Source organism: Petaurus breviceps, unplaced genomic scaffold (assembly GCF_028583685.1).
Source record: "Petaurus breviceps papuanus isolate PSGF00001 unplaced genomic scaffold, PetGlider_PUasm1.0 98, whole genome shotgun sequence".
Taxonomy (NCBI): Eukaryota; Metazoa; Chordata; class Mammalia; order Diprotodontia; family Petauridae; genus Petaurus; species Petaurus breviceps.
In genome coordinates this window covers 22,176,801-22,196,552 of record NW_027187460.1, presented here as the reverse complement: position 1 = coordinate 22,196,552, position 19,752 = coordinate 22,176,801, and the positions used below count along the sequence as shown (strand labels likewise).

General features: G+C 38.1%; 1 pseudogene; it reads left to right on the top strand.

Moving 5' to 3' along the window:
* The window catches only part of LOC138156034 (RNA exonuclease 4-like), a 38,560-nt pseudogene that overhangs the window by 9,419 nt on the left and 9,389 nt on the right, over positions 1 to 19,752 (top strand).

Below are 19,752 nucleotides of genomic sequence, written 5' to 3'. Positions count from 1 at the left end.
ACACACACACACACACACACACACACACACACACACACACACACACAGAGTCATAGATGCCAAGATATGTGAAGACACATTTGACCTGTTTGGATTGAGCAGAGGTAAAAGGAGGCTTTTGTTCCCTGGTTTCAGACTAGGTCTAGCTGTTCAACAAGAAGGCAGGAGACCAAGCATAAAAGACATACACAAACTTAGTATATAATTTGAGTGGAGCCATATGGAGGTTTCCCTCTGATTCATTTTCCAAGAGTCCCAGCGCCTCAAATTGAATGAAACACTTAACTTCAGCCCTGGACACAAAAAATTCTGCTCAAGGACAGGGCACTAATATATAACAGTCAGCTGCCTTTTCTTCCCCAGGACCTTGATGGAATACTTCCTTTCCATGACAGACTCTCCCATAGGTATCTAAAGGCTCAGTGGATTACTCAGTTAGCAAATGCATTTATTAAGCACTTATTAAGTACTTATTAATATGTGGTACCATTCTAAGAGCTAGGAATATACAAAAGGGGGGGGTGAGAACAGTAACCACCTTAAAGGAGAATTCATTCTAATTCAGGAGATAATATGCAGAATATTATTGCTATATAAGATATATAGATATATATGTAAATGCGAAGTAACTTCAGAGGGAAGACATTGGGGGAGGAAGGCAGTGCCAGAAAATGGCTCCTTTTTGTTTCCCAGCAAACCAGTGCCCTCTGCTGTGCTTCTCATTAAATAAAATGAGAAAAAGTAACTCACTAATTACTTTTGTGACCACCCAAGAGTTCTGCATGGGCAAAAACAACAGTATTTCATGCCATGCCACTTTACAAATAATTTATCTGTCTGGCTATCCAGTCATTGAATTCTCAGGAAAAGGGGACAAGAAGTATGATCAAATCAAACAAGAACCAAACTGATTGTTGAAATCTGAGAAGAAGTTTGAGAATTAATGAGCAAAGGACTGGTTGGGGTTGTCAGGGTAGAAAAGTCAGTGGAGAAGAAGGCATTGTTTTATGCTAACTTTTAAAGAAAGACTTCCTTTCTTCCTTCCTCCCTCCCTTCTCTACCCCTGACCACAAGGGGAATCATACTCTGACATGTGGGTGTCCTGCCCAAAGGAATATAAAGTTTGATCACTGAAACCTTACAAGATATCTTGGGGTTTGGGGACTAGATATTTTTTTCTCTTCCCTACTTATTTACTCCAGCATTTTCGAAAACTTGGACAATTAGCTCTTCTGTCCCATGTAGTTTCATTTATGAGTTCTTGAAATAGAGCTCTGGAAAACCAGGCTTTGATAAAGCCTTTTGGGATCCAAATGGGGTTACTTGACCATGCTTAAATCCAAATCACTCTGGCTCCCATTGACTGGCCAATAACAGGTTCTAGCCTAAGCCTCACTTGGTCATTGTTTGGGTTTTGATGGTTCAGATTGAGTATAAGTAGCAATTGTTTCTGTCCTGGCCAGAAACTCTGAGGGTCTCCTCTTCCCAGTTTGATTTTTTTTTTGAATAGGCAAACTAGACCATCTTTTGCCTCACTTCTTACCTCGCCTTAAATTACTGAATGGGTGTTGCCTCAAACAAACTGAAAGCCCAGAAAGACCTTAGCTTAAAAAGGCCAAGTTCTCCCACTGCATCTAGGCTAGGGTCATCTCCAGTCATCCTGATGTAGGTCTTGCCACTGGGCTCAGATCACCCTACAGAAGATAATAAGACTGATGACTTTGCACAGCCCTGCCTCACTTAAATCCAATTCACTTGCAAATCAAGACATCACTCCCCTGATGTCATTGGTCTTCTTTAGAGAAGGACAAACAGCAACAACAGAAAGAGGCTTCAAGTCAATCAAAGAACAATACTATGTATTATATATAGTATATAGTATATACTATGTATTATATATAGCATATATTATGTATAATATATACTATATGTTCTATATAGTATGTACTATAGGCTATGTGTTATATGTAATATATACTATGTATATATACTATGTGTCATATATACTATATACTAATATAATATGTACTATGAACCAGGCACTAAGCTAGACAAGGAAGATACAAAGACAAAGAATGCTTCAATATTGATTGGACAAACCATTTAGCATATTCATTAAATGAGATCAGAAAGTGAGTCCAGGACCCAGCGAAAACAAAAAGTAAAGCAAATTTTGCTTGATCTAAGTTCCCCAGGAGACCCCAAAAACTCCTCTTTGCAGCTGAACCCACAGAGCTGGTAGAATAAATTATCTAGCTCATCTAACACTCAGATAAGCTAAGGGAGTTGGAGGGGAGGAAGGTAGAAAGTCAATAGGGATGAAAGATATCATGGCATTGATACAGTGGAAAGGACACAGGACTTGGAGTCAGGGGACCTGACTTCAAATCCTGGCTTTCCCACTGTAACAGCAGCACTACTTGCAGCTGCTGTGGGGGTGTAAGACCAATAACACCAGCACACAGGCAGACTGCTAGCACAGGTTTTTGATCTGCTTTTCTAAAAGAAAGCAACTCAAAATGGTTTAACAATCTTACTTTAATCAAACATATATACCATTTACTTAGTTCAGGGGGGAAAGTCAGCACCCTGAACTTCAGAGAAAATATAAACAGAAATTACAAGCAGAAATAATAGCATAAAGACCAACACACAGGGCTTCTAACAGTCTGACCAAATAATACATATATCACAGATCAACAGACAGATCCAACTGTCTGACAATTACATACATACATACATAGCTACCAGAGACAGAAGCAGATGACCTCTAAAAGTCTCTCTCAGGTCTAAATATCACAATCTTCTGATAAAAGAGCAAAATGGAGATTCTGTAATCTCTGGACTGTAGGGTTCAGTCAAGAAAGAAAGAAAAGAAGAATCCCTCAGAGGAAGAATTTTAATCAGGGTGAGAACTTTTATTTTGGTCTTCATATAGTTTATTTTTATCTGTTGTTGTAAACCCAATGCCTGAAATATAGTAGGTACTCAATGAATGCTTATTGACTGCCCTCTGAAGCTATTTTTTAGCTACACTGCATTTATCTTACATGGTCTGATTTCTGCATATGTTGTTTCCCCCAAAAGAATGTAAATTACTTGAGTATATGGACTATTTCTGCTTTTCTTTGTCCCCCCAAAGCTTAGCATGGTGCTTGATGACATAATTAGTTCTTAACAGATGTTTGTTGATTGACTGATTTCTTCTCTTCCCCAACTACCAGTTACTTTGAAAAGTAGGTCATTTTCTGAAAGAAAGCTCCCTGACATTCAAACCACACAGAGAAGAAACAGAGCCATCCTCCCAATGTTCCCTTGGGATTTCTGTGTTTCTCTCCCTCAAATGACTACTTTTCCTAATCCTCAGACCCTTCCCTTTACCATCCCTGATCTCCTTTTCAGAAACTGTTCCCTCTCCTAGGGGGGAGGCAGACTGTGAAGGGAACCAGTGGTAAGGGAACAGCTCATACAGCTGATCCTAACTCTTTCCTTTTCCATTTATCCTTTCTGTCTGCCTTTGACAGGCTCTTTGCAGGATGTCTCACTTTAGGACTGAGCATCACTGCTGTAGATGCCACAACTGGACACCAGGTGGTGCACAATTCCACTCCCCCACCTCTCCAGGCCCCCAACCTCCCCAGCCAGAATGAGGTAGGGACAAAGAAAGCCCTTTTCATCTCAGTATTGCTGAGACTAGGCTGGGATTTATCAAAGGACACTTTCACTAGAAGGTTCAGAAAAACAAATGCAGAAACTAATGAATTTACAGAGTGCTCATGAATGATCCTAGTTTCTAGCCAAATATTGGAATTGGGGTTGGGGGGAAATTCCCTTATCCCTCACATACGATAATAAATTTAGAGTTAGAATATAATGCAAATATCTTTAAATTATTTAAATAATAAATAGCAATATCTAAAATATTAAATTAAAATGAATGTCTAAAGATGTTTTTACATGCAATTGGGAAAAATAAAATATTAAGATAATTAAAATCAGGAATCCCTATTTTTAGAGATGAGCAAACTGAGGCCCAGAAAGGTTAAGGTGAGGCTTGAACTAAGATCTTCCTGATTATCCACTATACCACATTATCTCTCTAGCTCCCCTATCTAGTACCACCCACCTACTTCAAACCTAATTGGAAATCAGTTTTTAAGAAAATAGCAAAGGTCTATCCTGACCTAGATTTCACTTGGGTCTGTCTCCACATCTTGTGAGAATCTCAGTCTCTTCCAGAACCTGCTTCCTGTTAACACAATGAAAAGAAGGTATTGTAAAAATAGAATTGAATTTAGATTCAAACCCTGGGTTCAAAATGTGACTGCTATATAGTCTTGCTATATGACCTTGAGTCAGGTTATTCCCTATCTCTGAGTTTCAATTTCTTCCTCTCTAAAATTAAGGAATTGGATTTAATCAGAGCTGTCAAATCCAACAGTCCTGGGAGAGGGAGAGTGCCAGATTAAATTATAATTAGAAAATAGTTAACAAAATGAAGAAAAATACAATGGAACATGTTGTTCAGTCATTTCAGTTGTGTCTGACTCTTCATGACACCATTTGGAGTTTTCTTGGAAAGGATACTGGAGCAATTTGTCATTTCCTTCTCCATCTCATTTTGCAGATGAGGAAACTGAGGCTAACAGGGTTAAGTGACTTGCCCGGGGTCATACAGCTAGTTAGTGTCCCCTTAGCTGGTGGCAGCATTGACAGGGATCAGAGAAGATCACAAACTGAGGTGTGGAGGGGTTGTGATCCACGTGAGTAGAGGGAACACTTTCAAATCATAGATCACTGAAGTCCTGAAACAAATAAGGTAGCAACTACAAAGAGTGTGAGAAAGGAGGGTCAAATTTAGGATAGACCTTCCTAGATTGGAATCAGTGTACAGCTGGGATAATTCCTAGCTGGGATTTAGACAATTAAAGTGAGTCCTATAGGTATGCTCCTGTTTCAGAAAATTGCAGAATCTCAGGACCTCCATGGCCAGCTAGTCAAACCTATAGTCTCTCTCTCTATGAGTCATGCCATATATAGTGGTAGCATTCTCTGCTTTGCAGATTAAAAAAAATAACCACTAGATGGCATTAATAGCCACTCTCCTGGTTCTGTTCAACAAGAAGAATTAGGCCAGTCCTATGTCCAGTCTAGAAGTTCTATTACGCCATCCCACTGAGAGGGCATGCTATGGAAAGGCCAGTCTCTTTTTGGTCTTTTGGTGACTCAGCAACCTTATATCCTCCAGATCCATCTCTCAATATGACTTTGCCAACTCCAACAACTCGTCAATTAGAGGTTAAAAATGAATTGATGTGGATTTGTCCAATCAGTTTCAGCTCTGAGCGCCCATCCTACTGCAGATTCCATCTCCTCACTGACCTTGTGATATTTCATTGAGCCCAAGTCGTATCATCTTTCTGGCATAGTGAAGTTGCTCCCCATAGAAAAAGATAAAACTGTAGCCTCTGCAAGTTTAACTATGTACAGTTGTTTTACTCTTGGAACTTAATTTTAAAAATAATAAAGAATCCAGAATTTAAAAAAAAACTACCAGTCTGCTGTCAGCTTCTCACAGATACTGGCAGTCTCCAGGTAGATAATAAGCCACTCCAAACCCAGGAACTGTAGGAAATGGGCTTTTTAGTTTGATAGGTACCCCACCACCCTCAATTCCCTTCAATTCCATTTATAAGGGGAGCAAAGAAGTGCAGACAATTCCATGTGGTTCATAATTGATGTTGGACTCATGTAGCCAGTAGGACCAGTCAGTAGAAGACGTGGAAACTGAACTGGGGACTCGTGTAGCATTGACTTGAAACCAGAACTAGAACTGGTATAAACTGAAACTCCTCCTATTATTTGCAAAATAGCTCATCATTAGGGAAAGAGGGGAGGATTGCGGGGAGGACCTCATGGCAGACCTTAGCAGGGAGAAAACTACCACTTTCATCTTGCCCTGGCATGTCCTCACCTTCTCACCTTAACCTTTTATCCATGACACCTTTTAATCTGCTGCAAAGAGGTGGTATTTTCTGCTATAGACTTTCTCATTTTTAATCTCCTCTTGAAGTCAAGATATGTGGCTGCTTTGCATTCTAATGAGAGAGCCTAAGCAGCAAGAGGGAGCTACAAATTTCTTCTCACAGAGACAGTCAGAGCAAAGTGGAAAAAAATAGGACAAAGAATATCCCCAGGGCATCACCCTGACCTATCTTCCCCTTTAAAATGGGAGCTCCCATGGGGCAACTAGGTGGCACAGTGAAAAGAGCACCAGCCCTGAAGTCAGGGGAACCTGAGTTCAAATCCGGACTCAGACACTTAACATGAAAACTAGCCATGTGGCCTTGGGCAAGTCACTTAACCCCAATTGCCCTTCAAAAATAAAATAAAATGGAGCATCTTTAAAAATGAATAGATGTATGGATGGATGGGTGGATGGATGGATGAGCAAACAAATAAAAGATGGGAACTCCTTGAAAGCAGGAATTGTTTTTTCCTTTGACTTTGTTTTCTAAGAGCTTAGTTAGGACAGTGCTTGGCACCTAGTAAGGGTGTAATAAATACTTGTTGATTGATAAGTTGGTTGATTGATTGCAATTGATTTCAAGGAAAAAACTATAAGATAAGCAGAGGTTTCAGGAAGAAGAAACATGGTTGCTCATCCTTTTCCCCCCAACTCTACATTCCCCAGAAGCTACAGGAGAGTTGAGAAGACAAAAAAGGAGAGATACATTCAGCCAATCATCTATTTCAGCAATCATCATAGCTAGAACTATTAAGCAAGCTTTGAAAAACATTCAACAGAGAGACTCTGACTCCTTCAAGCTAATACACAGAAACTCACACACACACACACACACACACACACACACAGATACACTCTCAGTCACCAGCTGATGCATCCTAGGCAACCTCCTATGTTGTCCCTAGTCCCAGCTCTGGAGCTTAGCACTGTCTGGTGAAAGGTAAAATAGGAATTTTGACTTACAGATGGCTGAGTCTCCATAAAACTGAGGGTCCAAATAAATTTCCCTAGCCCTTGCTATGGCTGCATAATAACTCTGGGATCCATTGCTGCCTTGGGTAGTGGATGAGGGGAAGAAGTCTCATGAGAGATTCACTTTTCTATAGCACTTCAAGGTGTACACAGGTCTTTCCTCAAAACAACACTGTGATGTGGGTGAAACAAGGACTATCATACCCTGAGGCTCAAGTAGGGGTGCCCCTGGTCACACAATCGGACGCAGAAGAACCAGATTCACATGTAGGACCTGATGCTAGGTCCAGCTCTCTTTTTCTGTGGCACCATTCTTCCTGCCTCCATTCTTTATCCTCAATATCTTAGTATCTAACAGCTTGTAGCTCAAGATAATGAAAGAAGATGAGAGGTCACTCCTGAAGGTGGGATAAATAGGAAGATACCCCAGAGCCAAGTCCTTGAATTGTCTGTCTCAAGCTCCAGCACCCAACATTTATTCTGAATAATCTGGAAGGAGACACTAAGTGGCAGATCAAACAATCTCACATTTCCTCATCGAAAGAAGATTAAGAAGGAAGAAGGAAACCTACATTTCTCTTCAAAATAAGAGAGTTCCAGCTCTCAGGGAGCTTCAAGGAAATCATTTCATTTCAGTTCTGAATTTTGTCTCCACTTAACTATGATTTATACAGCTCTAAGCCCACCTGGGCCCTCACTGCAGCAAAGCAACCTTTTTTACTTTTCTCTGCTTGATTCTCTATCCCATGCTTCAAACTTTTTCTCTCTTCTAGCCTTCCACACAATGCCCTTTTGTAGACCTATCCAGTTAAGAATCCTGCTTCATACTTGATGGAGAAAATGAAGGCCATTTACCATGAGCCCCCTTTTCTTCCCTTTTCTATATTTCTTTTTTTTTTTTGCTTTTGTTTGGAGGGGGGGAAGGTTGGGCAATTGGGGTTAAGTGACTTGCCAAAGGTCACATGGCTAATTTTGTATTGTGTCTGAGGCCGGATTTGAACCCAGGTCCTCCTGACTCCAGGGCCAGTGCTCTATTCACTGGATGCCACCTAGCCACCCCCCCCCCTTTCTATATTTCAAAGACATTTGATAGGGTTTCATTCCAGTCTGTGATGAAGAAGTCTGTCCTTCTATATGTACTCAGAATACTATTCTCCCTCATTCCCCCAACAGATTCCTCCCTCAATTACCCCCCCTCTCCTTAATCTGCTATCTCACCCTACCTACTGCTCCCCTTTCCCGTTCCCCTATTCTTAGAACTTGCCATCCCCTTAAATTATCACTTAATATCCCTCTTTTCTCTCACAAACTCCTAGAAACTCCTACACTTCTCTTGTCATTCACTACTCAACCTTCTGTATTCTCTCTTCTAATCTTATCACTCAACTGAAACTGCTGTCTCCAGAGTTAAAAGGGATGTAGACTTTTCTCAATATTCTTTCTTCTTGACCTCTGTGCAGAATTTGACATTACTGACCACTTCTCCTTCTACATACTTCCTCTTTTCTCCCTGGATGTTTTTGTGACACCATTCATTCTTATGTCACCTTCTGTCTGATCACTCCTTGCAGGATCATCATCCATATCTAACTCTCTAATATGTAACTTTACAACTTTGTACTGAAACCCCTTCTTTCTCTTTCTCTCTTTTGGCAATCTCATCACCTCATATGGACTTAATTTTCTTGATTCAAATGATTCCCAGATCTGTATGTCTAGCCACTAACATGCCATAAGATGTAGTAAAAATCAAGATTAATTCCCTATACACCAATTGAGTAGAAAACATTAAAATGTTCTAATAATAACATAGATATACTTTCCAAATAGTCTAATAATAGTTTATATTTTTATCTGTATAATTTGTGCCTTCTTAATCTCAATGTGATCTTACTTCTTAGAATTTATCACATGGATTTGCCATGATTTAATGCTATAAATGGATCTCTGAAAAAATTTTATAGAATATATCAACAGATAATATCAATATAGTCTTATAATATATTTTGATAACTATATTTCAACAAAAGTGATGTCCTTGGTAATCCAATGCATTTCATTTTATATATTTTAAAACATTCTGAGGGGCAGCTAGGTGACACAGTGAATAGAGCACCATCCATATGGTCAGGAGGACATGAGTTCAAATGAGATCTCAGACACTTAACACTTAATAGCTATGTGACCTTGGGCAAGTCAGTTAAACCTAATTGTCCTTCCCTTCCCCCTCTGAAAAGAAAAAAATTTGAGAAAGAGTCCATAGACTTCAGAAAATTTACAGAGGAATTCATGGCATAAAAAAAAAGATCAAAAGCTCCTGCTCTAATTAATCTGAACCTTTAGGGATAACTGACTTTTCTTTTCTTCCATAATCTGTTGCCTTTCATTTAGTTTGGATTGTTCCCCAGAAGACTGGGACAGTTCCCTTTCTCTTGAATCCTTGCCAGGGTCTCATGAGAAGTATGAGAATTTTTGCAATGTCTATTAAGAATTTAGTAGAAAAAAATTGCCTGCCCAAATCAGAATTTTCCTCAGATCTATGTCAAGTCTGTGGTTTTCCTTTTTGCTGTTTTTTTTTTTTTGAAGCAGGGGGAAGGAGGGTTGGGTTTTTTTTATATCAAATCTGTTGGATCCACAAAATGGATAAATGGTTTTTGCTATAGCAAGACAACATAATTGAGCACTAAAGTTTTAAAATGAAATAAAGGCATGTATCCTCACTAATTAAGACCCGCTCTCACTGAGAAAAGCTGGAGATGCATAGACTGCCTATTATAATTGTTTTGTTCTTTCCTATATTCTATATCCTATATCCACCTCCTACCCTGAATTGATTCAGAACTGTAGTTCCTAAGTGTTCTTGAGTTATTCCCTATATAAGATTGATCTTCTTATATACTTTAAAATCATTTATATATGCAAATGTCCGTTTTATTTGGCATTTGCTAAATTCAGAATAAAAATTAAAATTAAAAAAAAATAATTTGACCAAAGATGATTTGACTGAAAGGTGAATGGAATTATCCTTATCATTGTGGTATGGTTAGGTATCTCCCCTCATAACTGTACCTGTAATTCTTTTCCCTTGGACTAATATTCTGTACCCAGATCTGAGACTTAAGTTAATGCCAGAAGCACCAAACTAGTGTCACCATGAGTCAATGAACATTTTGATTAACATAAAGACATTTCTAAAAAAATTTTTTTAATTAATTCATCAGGTAAGGAGTCTCAGAGAATCCTTCTAGGGAGAAATGGGGCAGGAGGAATAAATGTAAGACCTTAAAAGAAAAATTATTGACAGCCCATCTATGCCACTTTAACATTGGGAACTTTTAGCCCTGTCTCCCCACATGCCCCTCCCTCTATAAAAATGTTATTTTTCTCTTCTTTCCAAGATGTATGGGGTAAAGACAAATTCCAAACCTCAGTAGAAAGAAAGAATAAATATACATAGTATATTTAAAACACAAACTTTAGCACTTTGTCCATGACCAGGCTAAAAAAAAATTCAAGAGAAGTTTCAGTTTTGCTGAAATACTGCCAGATTTCCTTCAGAAAGTAAAAGAAATAATAACACTTGGAGTGGCTCCCAGAAATATTAAATAACTATTGTCTATTGTTTTGGTTATAGGAATGAGTGTATGCTAATACAAATGTTCATATCATTAGGTTGACTATGTATAATAATTGGTGAATGAAGGAAGGAATTAATGAATGAAAAAACATTTATTGCTTACTATGTTCCAAGAAGGGCAGCTAGGTGACACAGTGGATAGTGCCAAATTTGGAGTCAGAGGACCTGAGTTCAAATCCAACCTCAGACACTTACTAGCTATGGTGAATAGCTAGTAGATAAAAACCCTGGATAAATCACTTAACCCTCTTTGTCTCCGTTTCCATCCATAAAATGAGCTGAAGAAGGAAATGGTAAGCCACTCCAGTATCATTGCTAAGAAAACCCCAGATGGGATCATAAAGAGTTGGACATGACTGAAAACAACTAAGCAAGAAATGTGCCAAGATCTATACTAAATGCTGGGAATAAAGATCTAAAAATCAAGATAGTTACAGCTCCCAAAAAAAGATTATGCTTTAATTAGGAGAAACAACACAGAAAAGGAAGTTCACCAATAGAGAATATGAAAAGAACCAGAAGTCCTAAAGGACACTCTTAGAGACAGTATGAGGGAATAAAATAACTTGTAAAAGTCCGATAGAGTAAAATTAAGGATGATTCAAGGTTGTAACTGAGACTATAAACCTACCAGAGTCAAGTCAAGTGGCCTCTTTAGGCCTCAGTTTCCTTAATTGTAAAAGGAAATTATATGATCTCTACAGAAAGCTTTAATTTTCAATCATTCTATAATTTGTACTCACTGGAAGATTGAGGTGGGAAGTGGTAAGAAAGAAGAAGGGGAACTAACATAAAAGTTTTCAGTGCTATTCAAGATCAACTTGGACTCCTAGTCTTAGGGGTTCAAAAGTGAGTGGAACTGTGTCGCTGGCTCATTAAAGGTACTGTCCTTGTTGCTTCTAAAAGCAGGTAGGTACAGTGGATAGAGCCCTGAGCCTGGAGTCAATAAGATCTGAGATCAAAAGTTAACCTTGGACATTTACTAGTTATGTGATCCTAGGAAGTCACTTAACTTCTGTCTTGCTTCAGTTTACCTCCATCAAATGAGATCGTATTTGTAGATCACTTAGCACAGTGCTTGACCCTCAGTGCTCGTTTCCTTCCTCCCTTTGTCTCTGCAGAAATACTTCATTTTCTTTCATTCTTAAGTAATTCCTTTCTCTCCCTTTAGGTCATAAACTGAACTAGTCAATGGGGCTATTACTGACTGTGGAGGTGTGTGTGTTCTGTGTGTTTTGGTCTGGGGTTAGAAGACATGCATAGTCAGCAGGAAGAGAAGGAAGAAGTGAGTATGAGGAAAGGAGAGACAGGCAGGATTCGACTCACAGAATTGTAAAGATTTGGGAGTTTATACTTACCCAAACTGCTCTCATCTTATCTCAGTCATCTGAGTTGGGAATAGAATTCTGATTCTAAAGAGAGTAAGGCCAGGGAGCAGGTGACTTTGTATTCAGTATTTAGAGGAGATCAATTCAGCCCTCGAACCCCATTCCCAGGGATGTCCAGAGGAGACAGGAATGATGAAGACATTAGGCAAAGTGTTCTACACTGTAACTCCTAATTGTGGGGCTACTATGCATTAAGATGCAAACAGAGGCAGACAATAACTTTTGTATGAATATGGGCACAGACCAAGGCAAATCTGACAGGCACTGTAGGTTTCCTCTGCACTTAAGCACAATTTGGTCTCCCAAACTCCCCCTCCCCCAAGAGGTCACTTGGAAAACTGCCTACTGACCCCAGCACGTGGGTTGGTAGGGAATGGTAATAGATCCTCCACTGCCCTAGCCTCTCTGCCTTCCACGTATGGCTAGAGACAGGAATTCCTCTCTAGAATGGCTTAGACAAAGATTTAAAAATCCTTCCCTTTGCCTGGTTGTGTGCATAACAACCTTCTATCACTGGATGATCCCCAACATATCACTGGATGTTAGGATATTAATCATGGGTGTTTTACTTGCCCATAATTTGGTGTTCATGTGCACACATGCCTACCTAGATACCAGAATTCCCTGCACCCTGTCTCAGACCCCTGATGAGCTCTACACTAAGATGACCTGGCTGAGATAGAAAGTGTGACTCCAGGGGTGGCCAGGTAGCACAGCGAGTAAGAGCACCGGCTCCAGAGTTGGGATGACCTGGAGATCAAATCCCAGGCTCAGACACTTAGCACCCACCCAGAAACACCTGGCCCTGTAACCTTGAGCAAGTTACTTAACCCCAATTGCTTAAAAAAAAAAGTGTGACTCCCATTAACTTCTCCCAACCCCACCCACCACACACTGACACTAACCCCAGAACCATGGCCGGACAGCTCAGAGACCAACACGGTTGATACAATGCTTTTTCTTAAATGGAATCCAAAGCACCACCCCACCCCTCCATCCCCAAAGACTAAGACCTTAGTCCACTTTGTGGAAATGCACCTGGCCCCAGAGCATTGTCTTCTCTCTGATTCAGACCCAAGCACCATGCCAGAGCCCCACCTAACTTCTAACATCCACATAGGAATCCTCTCACTGAAGCTGAGAACTCCATCAACCCCACTGAGACTAAAGGTGGGATACTCCTCAGCAGTTCTGAGTCCTATGCATCAGTGATAAGAATTCTAGAATCCCACTTGAGTCCACCCTAAGCATGAATTGGGCACCGAAAGCCTTCCACCTCTCCCTGCAGTGGCCATTTGGAAAACCACCCACATGCTGATATGGATCCTTATACCAGATTCCCAGCCAATCTCTGACAATGGCAATGTCCACAACAGCTTTGGAGCTGCACCTGAGGGATCTTCCTACAGTGGCTCTCAGACCCCCACCCACATAATAAAAAAAAATTATTTTTAAATACTATTTTCTTTTTTCCAAACATACATAAAGACAATCTTTAACATTTATTTTGACAAAATTTTAAGCTCCAAATTTTTCTCCCTCCCTCCTACCAAGACTGGTTTGATGAAAATGATGGGGAAATTCAGAAGCTGCTAAATGAAAAATGAGAACTCCACAGGGTTTATAAGCAGGATAGTTCATCCATCTTTAGGAAGGCAGCATTTAATTCCATCAAAAGTAAAGTACAAGCAAAGCTTAGAGAGATGTAGGATTCTTAATTCAATAAGAAGGTAGATTGTGATGGTAAATTCAGTTTTTACATTGCTAAGAGCTAACTCATTAGTAATTATTCATCACACAATGTTACTGTTACTGTATATACCATGTTCTCTTGGCTCTGCTCATTTCACTTTGCATCAGTTCATGTAGGTTTTTCCAGATTTTTCTGAAATCTCCCTGTTAACCATTTCTTTTTTAAAACTTAATTAATTAAGGGGCGGCCAGGTGGCTCAGTGAGTAAGAGCACCAGCCCCAGAGTCAGGATGACCTGGGATCGAATCTGGGCTCTGATACTTAGCACCACACCCAGAAATGACTGCCCATGTAACCTTGAGCAAGTTACTTAACCCCAATTGCTTTAAAAAATTAATTTATTTTTAATTTTCAACATTCGCTTCCATAAGTTTTTGGGTTTTTTTGTTTTGTTTTGTTTTTGTTTTTGTTTTGCCTTTTGGAGAGCAATTGGGGTTAAGTAACTTGCCCAAGATTACATGGCTAGTTTTGTGTGTGTGTGTGTGTGTGTGTGTGTGTGTGTGTGTGTGTATTAAGTGTCGGAGGCCAGAACCGAACTTGAGTCCTCCTGACTCCAGGGCCAGAGCTTTACTCACTGTGCCACCTAGACGCCCCTTGCTTCCATAAGTTTTAAATTTTTCTCCACCTCCCTCTCTTCACTCCTCCCTGAGACAGCATGCAATCTGATATAGGCTCTACATATAAATTATTATTAAACATATTTTCACATTGGTCATGTACAGTAGAATTAGAATGAATGGAAGGAACCATGAGAAAGAGAAAACAAAACAAATTTTTAAAAGAGTAAATAATATGCTTTGATCTGCATTCAGTTTCCGTATTTCTTTCTCTGGATGTGGATGACATTTCCCATCATGAGTCTTTTGGAGTTATTTAAGGTCCTTGCATTACTGAGAAGAGCTAAGTCTATCAAAGTCAATCATCACACAATGTGACTATTACTGTACACAATGTTCTCCAGGTTCTGCTCACTTCACTTAGCATCGGTTCATATAAGTCTTTCCAGGTTATTCTGGTCTGCCTACTCATCATTTCTTATAGCACAATAGTATTCTATTACATTCGCATACAACAACTTGTTCAGTCATTCCCCGTTGATGTATAGTTTCCAATTTTTTGCCACTACAAAAAAAGTTCCTATAAATATTTTTGTGCACATAGGTCCTTTTTCCTTTGTTATATTTAGGATACAGACCTAGTAGTGGTATTGCTGGATGAAAAGGTATATGCAGTTTGACTGACATTTCAACATAGTTCCAAATTGATCTCCAGAATGGTTAGATCAGTACACAACTCCACCAACAATGCATTAGAGTCCCAATTTTCCAACCTCCCTTCCAACAATTATCATTTTTCTTTTCTGTCATATTAGCCAATCTGATAGACATGAGGTAGTACCTCTGAGTTGCTTTAATTTGCATTTCTCTAATCAACAGTGATTTAGAGCATTTCTTCATATGACTATAGATAGCTTTGATTTCTTCATCTGAAAACTTCTTGTTCATATGCTTTGAGAATTTATCATTTGGAAATTGGCTTGTATTTTTATAAATTTGACTCAATTGTCTACATATCTGAGAGATGAGGCTTTTATCAGAGACACTTGCTGTAAAGATTGTTTCTCAATTTTCAGCTTTCCTTCTAATCTTGGCAGCATTAGTTTTGTTTATGAAAAATCTTTTCACTTTAATATAATCAAAATTATCTGTTTTGCATTTTGCAATGCTTTCTATCTCATTTGGTCATGAAATCTTTCCTTCTCCCTAGATCTGACAGGTAAATATTCCTTGCTCTCTTAATTTGCTTATGTTGTCACTTATATGTATAAATCATGTACCCATTTTGACCTTATCTTGGTATATGGTGTAAAACGTTGTTCTATACCTAGTTTGTGCCCTATTGCTTCCCAGTTTTCCCAGCAGTTTTTGTCAAATAGTGAGTTCTTCTCCCAGAGGCTGTGTTCTTAGGGTTTATCAAACAGAAGGCTACTATGGTCATTTATTACTGTGTCTTGGGTACCTAATCTATTCCACTAATCCACCACTCTTTCTTAGCCAGTACCAGATAGTTTTGATGGTTATTGACTTATAATATAGTTCGATATCTGATACTGCTAGGCCACCTTCATTTGATTTTTTTCATTAATTTCTTGATATTCTTGACCTTTTGTTCTTTCAGATGAATTTATTTTTTTCTAGCTCTAGAAAACAATTTTTGATAATTTGATTGGTATGACACTGAATAAGCAAATTATTTTAGGTAGAATAGACATTTTCATTATATTGGTTTGGCCTACCCCTGAGCAATTAATATTTTTTTCTAATTGTTTAGATGTGACTTTATGTGAAAAAAATACTTTGTAATTATGTTCATATAGTTCCTGGGTTTGTCTTGGCAGGTATTCCCAAGTATTTTATATTTTCTACAGGTATGTTAAATTGAATTCTCTATCTGTTGCTAATGGACTTTTTGGATAATATATAGAAATGCTGATTAAATATGTGGGTTTATTTTATATTCTATACCTTTGCTAAATCTGTTATTTCAAGTAATTGAATTCTATATGAATTTTAGTTGATTCTCTAGGATTCTAAGTATACCATCATATGATCTGCAAAGAATGATAGTTTTGTTTCTTCATTGACTATTCTAATTCCTTCAATATCTTTTTTCTTATTGCTATACCTAGCATTTCTAGTACAATATTGAATAATGGTGATAATTGGCATCCTTGATTCACCCTTCATCTTACTGGGAAAGTTTCTAGCTTATTCCCATTACAGACAATGCTTGCTAAAGGTTTTAGGTAGATACTACTCATCACTTTAATGAAAGCTCTTCTAAACAAACAAATTAATAAAGAATTTTACCAATCCAAAAAAAAAAGTAAAGCTCTATTTATTCCTGTGTTCTCTAGTGTTTTTCATAGGAGTAGGAGCTATATTTTGTCAAAAGTTTTTTCAGCATCTATTGAGATAATCATATGACTTTTGTTGGTTTTGTTATTGATATGGTCAATTATGCTGATAATTTTCCTAATATTGAACCATACCTGCATTTCTGCTATAAATCCCATCTAGTCATAATGCATGATCTTTGTGATATGCTGCTAATCATGTCCTTGCCAGTATTTTATATAAAAGTTTTGCATCAATATACATTAAATAAATTGATCTATAGTTTTCTTTTCTGTTTTTGCTCTTCCTGGCTTAGGTAACAACACCATATTCCTGTCATAAAGGACTCCTTTGCCTATTTTTCCATATAGTTCATATAGATTGGAAATAATTGTTCTCTAAATATTTGGTAGAATTCATTTGTGAATTCATCTTGCCCTGGAATTTTTTTCTTAGGGAGATCACTAATAGCTTGTTACATTTCTTTTTTAAAGATGGGGTTGTTTAGGTATTCTATTTCCTCTTCCATTAATTTGGGCAATTTATATCCTTGTAAAAATTAATTTTACTCAGATTATCAGATTTATTGGCATATAATTGGGCCTGAGACTTCCTAATGATTGCTTTAATTTCTTCATTTGGTGGTGAATTCACCCTTTTCATTTCTGATGATGGATATTTGGTTTTCTTTTTTTTTAAATCAAATTAACCAATGGTTTACCTATTTTATTGGATTTTTTTCATAAAACCAGCTTCTAGTTTTATTGATTAGCTCAATAGTTTTCTTACTTTCAATTTTATTGATCTCACCTTTGGTTTTCAGAATTTCCAAGTTGGTGTTTAACTGGGGATTTTTAATTTGTTCTTTATCTAGTTTTTTTTTAGTTGCATGTCCAATTCACTGATCTTCTCTTTCTCTATTTTATTGATGTAATTAAAAGAAATAACTTTTCCCCAAAGTACTACTTTGGCTACATCCCTTTAATTTTTGTATGCCATCCCATTGTTGTCATTTTCTTTAATGAAATTGTGATTTGTTCCTTGACCCAATTTACGATTAGATTATTTCATTTTCAAATAATTTTAATCTATCTTTCCACTGCCCTTTATCAAATGTAATTTTTATTGCATTATGATCTAAAAAGGATTCATTTAATATTTATGCCTTTCTACATTTGATTTTGAGGGGTTTATACCCTAAGAGATGGTCAATTTTTGTGTAGATACCATGTGCCACTGAGAAAAAAAAAAGTATATTTTCTATCCCCATTGAATTTTGTCCAGAGTTCTGTCATATCTAACTTTTCTAAAATTCTATTCACCTCCTTAACTTTGTTTTGTGGCTGGATTTATCTAGTTCTGAGAGGGGAATATTGAGGTCCCCCACTAGTATGGTTTTGCTCTCTATTTCCTACTGTAACTCATTTAAATTCTCCTTTAAGAATTTGGATGCCATATCACTGGTTGCATACATGTTTGGTATTGATATTACTTCATTTCTTATGATACCTTTTAGCAAGATGTAGTTTGTTGAGGATCACAGGCAAGTGGGACTCAGACCCTGATGGATGAACAAGCCCTCTCAGGTGTTTGACCTGCTGATGACCTGGATCAGTTCCCCATCCCTCAGGAAAAGTGCACAAAGGTACAGGTGTGAGGATTAGGTCCTTGAGATAAGCCTGGAATTTACATCCATGGTCTGGGACAAAGAAGTACACAATATCTGCAGGGGGAAGCAATTAAGAAGAGTCCTATAAAAGCCTGGATGCAGGATAATAAAGTTGGCTCTTCACTTTCACCATTTGGAGAGTCCTGTCTCTTTTTATATACTAGCAGCCTCTGGGTCAGTGATTTTTTCTCAGCCCTGTCTGGAGACAACAGGGCTCCCCAAAATTGGCTCCCCGCAGTAGTTTCCTTCCTTATCTCTTTTAATTAAGCCTATTTTTGCTTTCACTTTTTCTGAGATGATTGCTACCTCTGATTTTTCACTTCAGCTAAAGCATAACAGATTCTTCTCCAGCCCCTTTACTCTGGATGTCTCTCTGTTTCAAGTGCATTTCTTGTAAACAAGATATTGTGAGATTCTGATTTTTAATACACTCTGCTATCTGCTTCTATTTTATAGGAGAGTTTATCCCATTCACAGTTATTACTGTTTATTTCCTTCCATTCTATTTTTTCTCATTTGTCCTTCTCTCTCTCCTTTCACCCTTTCCCTTCTCACCAGTGTTATGCTTCTGAGTACCACCTCCCCCAAATCTGCCTTCCCTTCTGTCAGTCCCTCCCACCTATACTTAACTCCCTCTCCTACTGCTTTTATGTAGGATAAGATAGATATTTATACCCAACTGGTTGTGCATGTTAATCCTTCTTTGAGTTGATTCAAATGACAGTAACTTTCAAGCAATGCTCACTGCCCAACCTCCCATCTTCCCCTCCACTGAAATAGGTCTTTTGCACTTCTTAATGTGAGATAATTTCCCCCATTCTACCTCTTCCTTCTTTCTGTTCCCAATGTAATCCTCTCTCACCCCTTAATTTTTTTTGTCATCCCTTCATAGTCACCTTATACCCACACCCTATGTCTATGTATACTCCTTCTAACTGCACTATTAGTGATACAGAAGTGCAATTATCATCTTCCATGTAGGGATGTAAATAGTTTAGTCTTTTAGGATCCTTTATGTTTTCTCTTTCTTATTTACCTTTTATGCTTGAGTCTTGATATTAAAAATCAAAATTTTTTGTTCAGCTCTGGTCTTTTCCTCAGGAAAGTTTGAAAGCTTTCTATTTCATAGAATGATCATTTTTTCCCTTGAAGAATTATGGTCAATTTCACAAGATAGGTGATTCTTGGTTGTGGTCTTAGCTCCTTTGCCTTCTGGAATATCATAGTCCATGATCTCATATCCTTTAATGTTGCTGCTGCTAAGTTCTGTGGAATCCTCACTGTGGCTCCTTAATACTTAATTTGTTTGCTTGCAATATTTTTCCTTGCCCTGGGAGTTCTGGAATTTGGCTATAATGTTCCTGGGAATTTTCATTTGGGGATCTCTTTCAGGAAGTGATTACTGGATT